This window comes from Ostrea edulis, chromosome 1 (assembly GCF_947568905.1).
Source record: "Ostrea edulis chromosome 1, xbOstEdul1.1, whole genome shotgun sequence".
Taxonomy (NCBI): Eukaryota; Metazoa; Mollusca; class Bivalvia; order Ostreida; family Ostreidae; genus Ostrea; species Ostrea edulis.
Genome location: NC_079164.1, coordinates 72,472,139 through 72,485,085, shown reverse-complemented (window position 1 = coordinate 72,485,085; position 12,947 = coordinate 72,472,139). Strand labels below are relative to the sequence as shown.

The 12,947-nt window shown below is 35.2% G+C and overlaps 1 pseudogene; it reads left to right on the top strand.

Annotated features, from left to right (window-relative positions):
• Positions 1–2,965: 2,965 nt before the first annotated feature.
• LOC125682670 (uncharacterized) lies at positions 2,966–10,353 on the top strand (annotated as a pseudogene).
• Positions 10,354–12,947: the final 2,594 nt, after the last annotated feature.

Below are 12,947 nucleotides of genomic sequence, written 5' to 3'. Positions count from 1 at the left end.
AAGCGAGTAGCTAGCCAATATCATGGCTACTTCAAACTACCCATAAGAAACCTAGGGCTCTAGTTTAAACTTGTTTTTTAAACTTGTAAATATGAGGTTTGAGCTATGGTCGAAGCGCCATAAAACACATTTCCTGAGGGCAGCACTTTCCAGGAAGAAGGACATCATCATCATTCGCACATCCAGCATCCCAATCCTATTCTCAGTTACGAAAAGGGACGTGGTCTGATCTGATTGCAATAGACCTGCAGGTCGTGACATCCTTTTTCATTGTGATGTCATAACGTGTAGAGTACATTGCTCTTTATTTCTGTACAAGACAGATTTTTCTTGGAAAACACATGGAAACAACTGTCCTGCTAAGGTTGGAGGAATTATCCTTATCCAATGTAGGTTATCAAGATGCTCTTTCATCTTTAACAAGATGAGTTTGTGAAACACAAATGCCCCCGATAATGGCCAATTCCAAAGATGACCAAGGCCACAAGGACAAATATCTTGGTACCAGTAGAAAGATCCTGTCACAAGAAATAGTCATATACAATATGAAAGCTCTAACATTTACCATTTAGAAGTTATGACCAATGTCATTTTTTTTTAAAAGTAGGTCAAATGCCAAGGTCAAAAGGTTAAGTACCCACGGAATAGTCTTGTCACAAGGAATACTCATGTGAAATATCAAAGCTCTATCACTTACTGTTCAAAAGTTATTGGCAAGGTTAAAGTTTCAGACAGAATTACAGAATGACAGTCAGGACAAAAACAATATGCCCCCCCCCCCCCCCCCCGATCTTCGATCTCGGGGGCATAAAAATTCAATAATTAAAACAAATTACTATCAATATTATTTTATCACCGGTTTACTCCTTTATCAACCATTACATAAATCTTAATTACACTTTGTTTCCCTACGCCGTTTACGGCGTCACGAGCAAACGTCAATTTTTCGTAGTTTGTTCACAAAATGTCAGGAAACAAAATCCCCCAAAACATAGTGACGTAAATGAATAATCTTAGTGTTAACATGTGATAAAAAGAATCCTCTATGATGTGTGGTTATAGCAAACCACAAACCATGAGATATTTTATATTGCATAATTTTTTGGGGTCGAAATCGGCGTTGGCCTTTCGTCGATTTCTAGCATTTATTTGATTTTATACCATTATAGATATATCGTCTACATGTTTGAGAAAATAACAAATGACTTGTCAAACTATACATCATCAGTATCATCTTTTACAGATTTTCTGTTGACAAAACCTAACAGTTGATTTTCTAACGCAAAAAAGTACAATCTGAGGGAATATTTATATATTCTATAATTACCGTCTTCTTTGTTATTAGTAGCAAATGTATGGTGTGAAAATTCTAATTCATTTCATTGGTTGAAATTCTGTTCAACGCAAGAGAGACAATTTCCTGGTGATCTAATTCACGTATGACTTAACAATTTTACAGGATTTTCAATCTTCAAACAGAGAGAGAAAAAGAAGAAGAAAAACCGTAACATAATAATGTGACATTTTAATCTTACTCATAACAACTATTAAAAACGTTTCTATAGTTAAAAAAATAACAGATATGGGGTTTTTTGCACGCAAACGTTAAAATTCTTCTTGAAAAAAATAGGGAAATTTTCAGCTATTTAGTAGTCTTTGTTTCTAGGTGTTTGATAAAAACACGTTGAACATCTGCTTTTCAATGGGGTTTTTTAATTAAAAAGAAAGAATGCTTTCTATTTTTAGTATAAATATCATGTCTACTTCAAGTTCATACTAGGCATATTATTGTACAGTAGTTTCTAGTAGGTGTTTTTAACACATGATTTTATATAAGATTTACCCTTTTGGAAAAGTTTAATCATGTGGTCATTCAATAAAGATATAAATACTTACAGCATATCATACATTTATATCAGTTTACTGTATAAGGTTGTGCCTAAAGACAACAGGCTTTGTTATAAAGCTATACTTGTAATACCTAGATGTATCAAGATATATGTATTAAAGAATACGTTTTGATAACTAACACAACTTAAAAGTTCGTAGGAAATAAAAAATTAGTAATAAACACAAATGCATGTATCTCACCTCCAGGTAATCGTCTGTACATGGTTCAGATGGATATCTATAAATATCAAACTTGTCAAATGTAAAGGTGACATTTGCTGTGGGATCTCCCGTTGTGAGAATCCAGGTGTATTTGACGTTGTTGGGATAGATTCCAGGATAACCAGGGGACGTTAAATGTCCTGTGTTTCCTGAGATATTCTGTCTCACCAGCTGTCTCTCCGCCCATACGTAAACTTCAATACCAACATTACTGAATTTTACTTTTCTATTTCACAACATATTAGTCATCTTTAGTAACCTTGGTATGACTGGAAGGAAAGAAAACTTACCTGGGAAGAAAGCTAACAACTTTAAACATAAAACAAAGTACATGACATGCATTTCAAACATTCAGATGGTTCACGGCTAGTATTTCCAAAACATACACACGGAAATGTTAACCGAGTCTGACGTTACAATTTCGTGAAAAATGTATTTTTACGGAGGAAGGTCACTGGCAAGGCTAGTTATGAGGAAACACTATTTTGTTTTAATTCCTAGAAAAAAAAATTGTGCATAGGAGATGCATTTAGATACTCTAAACAACATATATAATAAAATTGTCTAAGCCTCAAAATCAGCAAGTTTAACTCCCCTCTCTCCAGTCACACGTCATATGAGAGGGAAACGTCAAAAACAATTCTTAAACTTGCTTTTAACATTAAACTGATTAAGTACATATAAGTTCTTTATTTGTTGTATGTAAATTAAGATAGGATGTTCTGTTTGGATATTTTTTTGAATAAGGAAATACTAATTTAAACATAATTTTTGGCTCTGAAGTGTGAAAAACGTAAAGATAACAAAGAGTGATCAATCATATACAGAATACAAAATCAAGATAAAAGCAAACATGGACACCTGGAAACGCCAGCGGTGGGATCAGAAGCTTAGGAGGAATAAGCAACCTCTTTTGACCGATCACTTCTGCGGCGAACCCTCTATCTTATCAGGGTGTAAAAGGGACACCACATGTCGTAGTCACAATTACTATATAAAGAACAGCTTAACAACAGGTACGTTTCGAGTTTGTCCGCAACACTCAGGATTTTTCGCATTTAGTAACACCGGTCACCTGTTATGAATTAAACGTTCAGCAGGGATACTTGTACTTCCGATTGATATTGCTTGCATTGGTAAAAAATTGCTTTTTTGTGGCACGAAGGGGGGGGGGGATTCAGACGAAGAAAATAAAGCGATGTTCCGGTGTGTCTACTTATGTACTTATACTGATATTAAGAGTTCACCCCTTGAAAAACGTTCTAACAGAGGAAACGATGTTTAGAAAACTTGAAGCAAAAGAAAATATCAGTAATTGTGCTTGCAGTGCATTCTGTGAATGACTGCAAATACGGAAGGAGACAGTTTGATATTTCATATAATTTATATATTACTCTCATCTATACCCTCATCCTATATTCATATAACATTTGGGCAGTGTATGTATTTGACACCGATGTGTATGCGATATGAAGTCGATAATAGATTGTCATATATCAGTGTTTCAGACTGTGAACTCCTGGTTCAGGCTCATAGTAATTAGGAAACAATTTTATAAAGGGGGCGGTGTTAAAGATGGCGTATATCATAACAGGTAAGTCAAACAAAAAATTCTGAGGATTTGCAATTCATATTAAGCTCAATAGAGAGGGTTCATTCACTTCCAAATTTCAGATAATATTAAAGAACACTAGTTATCTTCGCACCAACTTAACAAATCAAGGTCCTGGAATCACGATAGTTTGATATACAAACATTAACATGATAATAATATAAAAATACTGGAGAGAACCAGTTAGATGCAAGGAAAACGGATGGTCCATTTCCTGTATACTTGAAAACAAGAGGAAGAAATCACAACATTGGTATTAGATCAATAAATTAAGAAAATTGCAAACATGATAGTTACACGTATTTCTTTTAAAAACACAATTCACTGTGTATGTTTTTCTTGTTATTTATAATATCATTTTCATTCAGGAAGAGATGAATTTATATTAAAAATTTGTGAATCTAAGATTTTTCATAACTTTTCAACAGTGAAGTTTACTACCTTTATCTTGCAATATACATTTATTTAACTTCCATACTACCCTATAGTCGCAGATGCTTACTTGCATTCCATATTCACATCAACCCGGAAAGTAATACATATTTCTAAATTAAAACCAAAGTTCATTCCTTAACACAAACCTTTTCTCTGTCAGATGGCAGTAAATGGGACTGATAATTTGCATAATTCATACAGGTCAATCTAGTTCTTTTCTTCAAAAATTTCCATTCTTATAATTGATTTGCTGTTTTACTACATATATGTGCATACAATTGAAATGTAGCTGATTTGAATAAAAAACAACAGTGACCCATCTTATGAATCCAATAAAGGGTACAAAATTAAGAGTAGGACAAACACGGTCGATTGGACATGTCAGAATTGCGCAACACCGTTAAGGTGACTAATAACTTTTTTTTATTAAGCAGAGCACAAAACTTGTCAAAATGCTTCGGCTTGCTATTACCCAATTTCATTTTTGAACCACATCATTCTTCTATTTTCCTTCCCGCAATATGCTCCTTTCTCATGCTGAATGCCGAGCATGTGATTCATGAAAGGTGAAGATCACGTGATGTACCTAATTTTAACCTAAGTATCTACTACATAAAATATGCATAAAACATGTGTGCTATTTCTGTCTATAGATAATTTTTTAAATTATTTCAACGTTTATATACATGTAACTATATTGATATATACATGCTATTGAGTGTAACATATGTGGCTTAATTTATGTAGGAGAAACTAACGTTTCACTTAATAAAAGAATACCAGGGCACATATTTCAAAAATATAATGCTGGTAACCAACTTCTTTACATGCATTTCAATTCACCGGACCACTCCATCTTGTCCATGAAGGTATTTATTTTGAAAAAAATTACCATCACACAAACAATCCAACATTAAGTATACCTTTTCGTAGACGACGAGATAATCGCTGGATCAGGAACCTAGGTACTACATTTCCATATGGATGCAATGATAATGTGTATGATGTGGAAATTTTACTAGTCCACAAGGAATTAACGTGAATGTGATACGACTCTTTCCCAATACTCAAAGACGGAAACACAGTCATGGACATCATTCATATAGGGGTCCGTGTTTGCCCAACTATCTATTTGGTATTGCTTATTGGAGTTCTGACATTGATCACTGTTCGTTATCTTCACCTTTCATATAAAAGACAACGTATTATTGATGCCACGTTTGATTTACTATTACCTTACATCAACAGACAATTGGGTCCACATCATATTCGTACAAAACTTTACTCTGTTCCTTTGGGAGTTTTACATACGGTATTTGAAGAAGCCACAGCTAGTCTATACTTGGATTCTTCAACACCTGAATATAGACTGAACTCTATGATTATGGATGTTGTCAATCAAAGGTTCTTTAAACCACCACGGGTCATGGATGATATTCCTTCCAAATCATCACAAACAAAGGAATAGATGCCGTCAACATAAAAACATTCTTCATCATAAAAGAGTTCACTCGTGTATTCCAACTTATTTCAAGTTCAGGTTTACATCCAGTATTTCGTACAAATATATTTCTATATTGCGTCCAAACCTTTTAATTATAAACAAACTTTGCAGTGCCTGGATATAGACCATATTATATTTAATCCACCTACGTGCCCTTGTTTTTCCTGGGTTTTTTTTTACTATAGTCCAGCTGGACATATCATTACTGATGATGGTGATATAGTTGAAAATGAGGACCTCGAATCATTTATTCTAAAAGGCTCTAAATACCGAGAACCCCGGTCTTTCAGTTGGCGACAGAACTGCATCTCTATTATGAATTCTGTCGAAGATTATGCCAGACGATGAGCTAAATATGAAAAAAGAAGAACTTGTATTGTTAATTTTTGTATAGTTCATCAAATCATATAAAAGCGTATATTTTCTCCTATATACCTTCCTAGAGTAAATCATGTCTGATCAGAAGTGATTATAATGTCTAACACATGTCTCAGTTTTCTAACAATATACCCCGACCCAATTTTGTAGACTACATTTAATAATGATATAGGTATCAAGTTATTTAAATAGAATTTACTTTTTCCTATAGATAATTAACAATGTTGACGGGTGGGTGTCTATCTAGAGCCATGCTGCTATTGCAATTAACCACAGTTTAGGGAGGGGGAATAAACTTCAATTGATGATTTAAAAAATGACATAGAGTGATTTACTTTGAGTATATTTTGTCTGCATTTTTCAATCTAAGGGGGTCTGGACTGACGCTGCATCCGCTCTTGCAATTAAACACAGCGAAGGGGTGTTGCATAGGAAATCAGTGTTCTAAAATATATATTTGAATTATATCACTGTGTATGTAAATGAAATCCGAGTTGAATTTCTTCTACAAATAGCTTTACGTGATATATATGAAAGTAGAATTACCTTTCATCAAAATATGCAGAGAACATGGTAATCTTAATAGCTACAGGGAAACCAGACGCTCTTTCACCACATGGAGGAGGGGTGTATACATGTGTATATATATGTGATCCAAAATCAGATGTGGCTGTGTTGTGTAAAATGTTTAGTTCACCAAATGAATACCTACCTTTGTACTTAATATGCAACCCCCTTACACTACTTTATAACATTTTTTATCACTTAACCGTGACAAAGATTAAATTCTGCAGTATTCAGGATAGTGTGATCCAAGGAACAATTCAATCAAATTTCCTAAGGATATCTTTTATTTTCACTTTTGTTTTGAACTGAAAACAATTCGTACAAGACAAGACTGAATAATATTTCAACAGTTATTTACTATAAACCAACTTTTATTCGTGGCTACTTTATTTCGCGATTCACCTGTGGTAAATTAGTTCGCGGTAATTTTCGCGATCGAGCATATGACAGACATTCAAGGACTGGTTCGCGATGAGAAATATTCGCGATGATGAGGTCTTTTCTCGCACGTGAATAAAAGTTGGTTTACAGTATTTTATATTAAGAAAAAAATCTCTTGATATGAAATTCAAATATATTGATGACGTTTTATCTATTAAGAATGATAATTTTGATTCAAATATCAATTCGATATATTCCTGTGAACTTGAGATAAAAAACACAACAGAGTTCTGATTCATAGTTAGATATTTTATTAAAAATAGATATAAACAGAAAACTAACAACCATAAACGGGATGATTTCTGCTTCTCCATCGTCAACTTCCCACATTTATGTAGCAATATTCCATTATCATCTGCATGTGGTATTGGTATCTCACAACTGATTCGACACGCAGGAAATTGTTCTGCGTATAATCAGTTTTTATATCGAGGCAGGCTACTGACGAACAAGTTGATGGTGCAGGGGATTCAACAGTCTCGTTTAAAGTCAGCATTTTGCAAATTGTATGGTCTTTATAACTATTTTTAACGATAGATTGCCAATACAACCTCTCGTTGAGTTAAATACTCTCCGACTTGTTTCATACCGATTGTTAGGCCGTTCTTGGCACTCTAATTTTGACTTCAGGTAACTCAGTTTACCTGATCAAGATATAGGGTCCACGGCGGGTGTAACCGGTCGATAGGAGATGCTTACATCTCCTAGGGACCTGATCCCACCTCTGGTATATCCAGCAGTCCATGTTTGCCCAACATTATTTCTTGTATTGCTTATAGGAGTCATTAGATTGATCATTGTTTGTTATCTTCACCTTTCATATATCAAAATGTCGAGTTGATGGCCACAAGCGGAGGTTTTTTCTTCTTATGTAAAAGCTTTTGATTGATTGTAAATTGTTTAACATCCCTCTCGAGAATCTTTCACTCATATGGGGACCTCACCATTACTGATGAAGGACAGCAAAATTTAGGCCTATGCTCGGCGCTCACAACCTTTGAACAGGGAGGGATCTTTTGCTACACCTGCTGTGGCACGAGGCCTCGAATTTTGCGGTCTCATCCGAAGGACCGCCCCATTTAGTCGCTTTTTACGATAAACAAGGGGTACCGAGGACCTATTCTAATCCAGACCCCCGGGATTAAAGATGACGAAGTCACAAAAATTGGGAATATAAATATCTAGTGTTATTACCTATCTGAATAAGTGATGTGACTTATTCAAATGAGGGATAAATCTTTCACCTATTCCTATAGGCGATATTACCAATTGGAAATGAATCACTTATTCGGATAGGTAATATACCTAAATGGCAATAAATACCCCAAGAAAAGGTCCCTCACACAAGATATGAAAAACAAAATCTGCACTGGGAAACAACATGTATACTACTCCGGTATGTCACTGATAAATTCTTCTCAATATGAACGCTTGATATATACATATACACAATGTATATGTAACAATGCCGACCAGATTCTGAGAAATATGTTTTGCTAGGGGCACAATAGGGGTAGATGTTAATTATGCAACACACCCCCACCTACTCTAACTTTTTTTCTACATAGGTTTTTAACTTTTGATTTGTAAATACACACTAAATATCATCTTAAAATGTTATTTATCGTTTCTGTTATGTATTAGTAGAAATCGCACATTCAGCGATGGTACATGCAAGAAGAAATCAAATAACTGTTAATATTGATTGATTAATTAAATATTGTTTAACGTCCCTCTCGAGAATATTTCACTCATATGGAGACGTCACCACTGCCGGTGAATGGCTGCAAAATTTAGGCCTATGCTCGGCGCTTATGGCCATTGAGCAGGGAGGGATCTTTACCTGATACATGTAATAAGATTTTTACTAATACGTAACAGTGAAGAAAATAACATTTTCCGATAATCTTTAATGGATAATACAAAACAGTTAATTTACTATTATACAACCAATCAGTCGGTATCTTTACAAACTGCTTCGAGGGTATACCTGGGTAAAGCGTCACAGGTCATGTCCTAAAGTATTTTCAAAAATGAAATTTATTTCTGAAATGACAACTAATACCAAAACGGCACCGGTTCATAGCTTTGTCAAAGGATAAAAAAAGTCTTGGAGAACCTTAGCATGGATAGGACCATTGCATCCTATAAGATGACCCATGGTTTCGCTAAGACTATCCGTGAACGCGCAATGGAAACATTACGCACCAGTCCATTTTCATTAAATATTGATTAAGCCACGTCAAACAACAACAAGCATGTGTTAGCTGTGTTGGTGAGTTACTACCTTGAATCTGGAGGACAAATTGTCTTGGAACATTTGATTTCGATTGAACGTATTACTGTGGATACGTCATCTTTGTTAGATGCATTAGATAAATTTTTTAATCCAACGGTATTCCATGGGTTAATGTTCTTTCTATTCTCATGGATGAGTAATGAGAGGATCCAAAAATGATTTGGATAACAAAAATCAGAGTCAAGGGCACCAGGTCTTTTGTACATAGATGGTGACATTTGTCACACTTGCATAATGCAAGCAAAACATTATGTGCTCCAATTGATTATTGTTTGGAGTCCATCTTTACAGATCTCCACACAGACCATCTCTGGTCTGTAGACGTGCGAGAAAAACTTGCAGAAGTCTGTGAAATTCTTGGGATTAAGATTTGTAAGTCACAGATGGATGACTTGTTATGATATTGCTTCGGGAACATTACGACTCTGGGATGCATATTATGTCTTTTATTTGGGATTTCTGAGGTTGGAAGACAGCAAAAGTTACCAGCCAGTTATCAGAGAGATTTTAAATGACAGAAAAGTTATTGAACCTGCGAGAACAAAACTAGAAAGTATCCACAACTACTTGAAGAAAAAGTTCATGACAACGATGAAAAGATGAGAAAAACAAGAATTTTTGAAAAGGTTTTTTGTATTTTTATTGAAAAGGTTTGGTAGCATGGAAATTAATAATGTATAATAATGTTTGATTGTAATAAATGTTTTACAAACTTTGCTTTTCAAGGTGCTGTTCCAAGAAAAGAGAACCCTACTAGTGCTCCACTTTTACACTTCCATTTTTTCAATATTGAAGGAGTATGACATGATGTTTCAAACTAAACAGCCCATGGTCCATCGGGTCTTAGACAAACAACTAGAATTGTTCAAGGTTTTCATGACATATTTCCTTAAACCAGAAGCATTCACGAAAAGATCTGGAAAGCAAATTAAAGAGGTGAAGATCGAGGAGAAAAATTTTCTCCCCAAAGATGATATGTTTTGGGAGGAAAAACAAGAAAGTTGATCTCACCAATGCCAAAGAAAGACTCTATTACGGAAAACTTTTTGGAAAATATATGCTATAAATGCTGTGGCGTTTACCTACAGAACAAGGTACCTTTGGATAATAAAGTGCTTAGGAGTTTGAGTGCATTGGACCCAGATGCAAGACTGCATAGTGCTTTCCTGAAAGCTCTGAAGAAACTTGGAGATATAGTTCCAGCTTGCCTCACAGAGGAAGAAGAAAACAACCTAGAGGCAGAAATACACAGGTAACTCAAGTAATTACTTTTCAAATTTGTTTATATATATCTTAATTTGTTTATTGTTTGAATATGATAGACCATGTACTTTGCAATCTTTCAGATTTCAAGCTGATGACTGTCTGCCTCAACAAACAGAAAATGTGGATTCATGGTGGGGAGTTATCAAGAAATCTGGCCAGTATCCTGCCTTATCAAAAGTGGTCATAGCTGCCTGCACCATCTTCCATGGACCCATGGTGGAATCATCTTTTAGCACCATGGGAGATATTATAGATCCAAAGTCTTTCAGCATGGCAGTGGAGACATACAGTTCAATACAAACTGTTAAATACTTTATTAAATCAAAGGAAGCATCAGCAATAAAACTATTCAGGAGGGATGATTTCCTGTATGGACCAAAAGACAGACAGCTGACAAGAAACATGATGGAATCCAGGTCAATGTACAGGGAGAGGTTGAAGAAAAGAATGATGAAATGTAAAGGATAAATAAATTGCAAGTTAAAAGCACAAGTGAAATGGACTATAAGAAAAAGGCTAAGCTTACACTTCAAGCAGAAGCAGAGAAAGATATTGAAGTCCATGTAAAGCAGCAAGCCAATCAAGGAAGATTACGAATTCACAAGGCTTCGGCAGAAAAAAGAAAATTAAAACAGTGACAAAATTTGTCAATTCAAATAAAAAAGTAAATTTAGGATTTAAATGTCAATGTATTTGCATTTTTTTTTTTTTTGGTCAGAAAATGGATCTCATATATTTCTGGAAACTAAATTCAAAGCTCTGAAATATGTGAAACCCCAGGAGCTTCTGGGGGTTTTGCCCCCCCCCCCCCCCATAGGGCGCTGCCCTGCACCCGACTGCTTTCATTTCCTCCATTTTGTTTCTCTGCCAATCACATCCCTGTTATTGAGAGCGACCATCGAGTTTGAATATAGGTACATGTAAGTAAACAATTTCTGGATTTTTGAAAAGCTGACGAATACGCGGGAAAACAAGAAAACATACCGTGAAGTGGCAGAAAAAAACCCTGACAAACTGATCAAAAAATACGCTTTCCAGGATTGTAAGGACGTCTCTAAGAGCAACTCTGAAGGAGATAACAGACGAATTTAATGCTCGCATACCTGTACCAGTATCCAGGCGAACTGTACAACGTATGGAGTACACAAGAAAATCGGCATTAGGGAGGTGAATAAAAAGAAAAGAATTTCATGTAGGGGTAACCTTCACTGGATGGTTGAAAATCAATTATATTCAGCAACCAGATGATGATGGTTATCAAACCCGGAGGAACGCATAAAGTTTGGAGGAAGCCTTCAGAACTTTGGAGACCTGGGCGTCTAGGCTATGTAGCAGAAATACCTAGCACTACCCTGACAATAATGGTGTGGGGATGCTTTACATATAATGGTATTGGTACTCTGTGTATGATAAATGGAAATATGAACTCTGATAAGTACATACATACACTGGACAACCATTCATGGTAAGTTGTGACAAAACATTTTGACAGAGAACCTTACTTTTTCCAGGATGACAATGAACTCCTTCAGCTCTCCTGGCCTGCAAAGTCTACAAACTTAGGTTCAATAGAAAACATTTGGCTAATCATGAAAAACAAAATAAAAATATACTTTACTTGGTGCAAAACGTTGAAGATCTGAATGCTGAAATGATGCGTGCCCAGTTTGAAATTTCATTAATTCACGTTCAAAAACTGTATTCAAGCCTCCCACGTAGACAGTTGTTGATTCAAAAGGGAGATGCATCAAAGTATGCATCTTATTCCACACCATAAAAAGGTGAGTTTCAATCTTAAGATCATCTTGTATTAATAAGAAAATTGGCGGTCATTAAAAAGTTAACTCATTCATGGCACTATGTTGTATGTTCTCTACCTCTTCTTTCGGATGGTTGGTGATCTCTTCCCGGGTACAATATATCTGGGATATCTCTTCCACCAAGAAATACTGGACGCCACCAGATAACTAAGAAATTGTTGATTGTGGCGGAAAACATCAAATCAATCAATCTTATTCAAAGAATAATTTGCAAGCATTATAAAACAAAAAGTGTTCAGAATGTTATTCTAAAAAGCGTGCCATCTTCATTTATTTTATGGTGACCCTTATTAGGGAACTGCAAGGTTGATCCCTGAAATTGAATATCCCAATTATTTGGAAACTTATAAACATTTTGTTGAACGTAGTAGAATACAAAATGTAAATAATTACAAGAGGCATTAGGTTTTTGGTTTAATATAGTCTACGATTTTGAGAAATGTACATACAAAATTCTTAGTTTGAATTTCCTCGGCACACTTTGTGTAAACCGTATACACATATATGTATCCT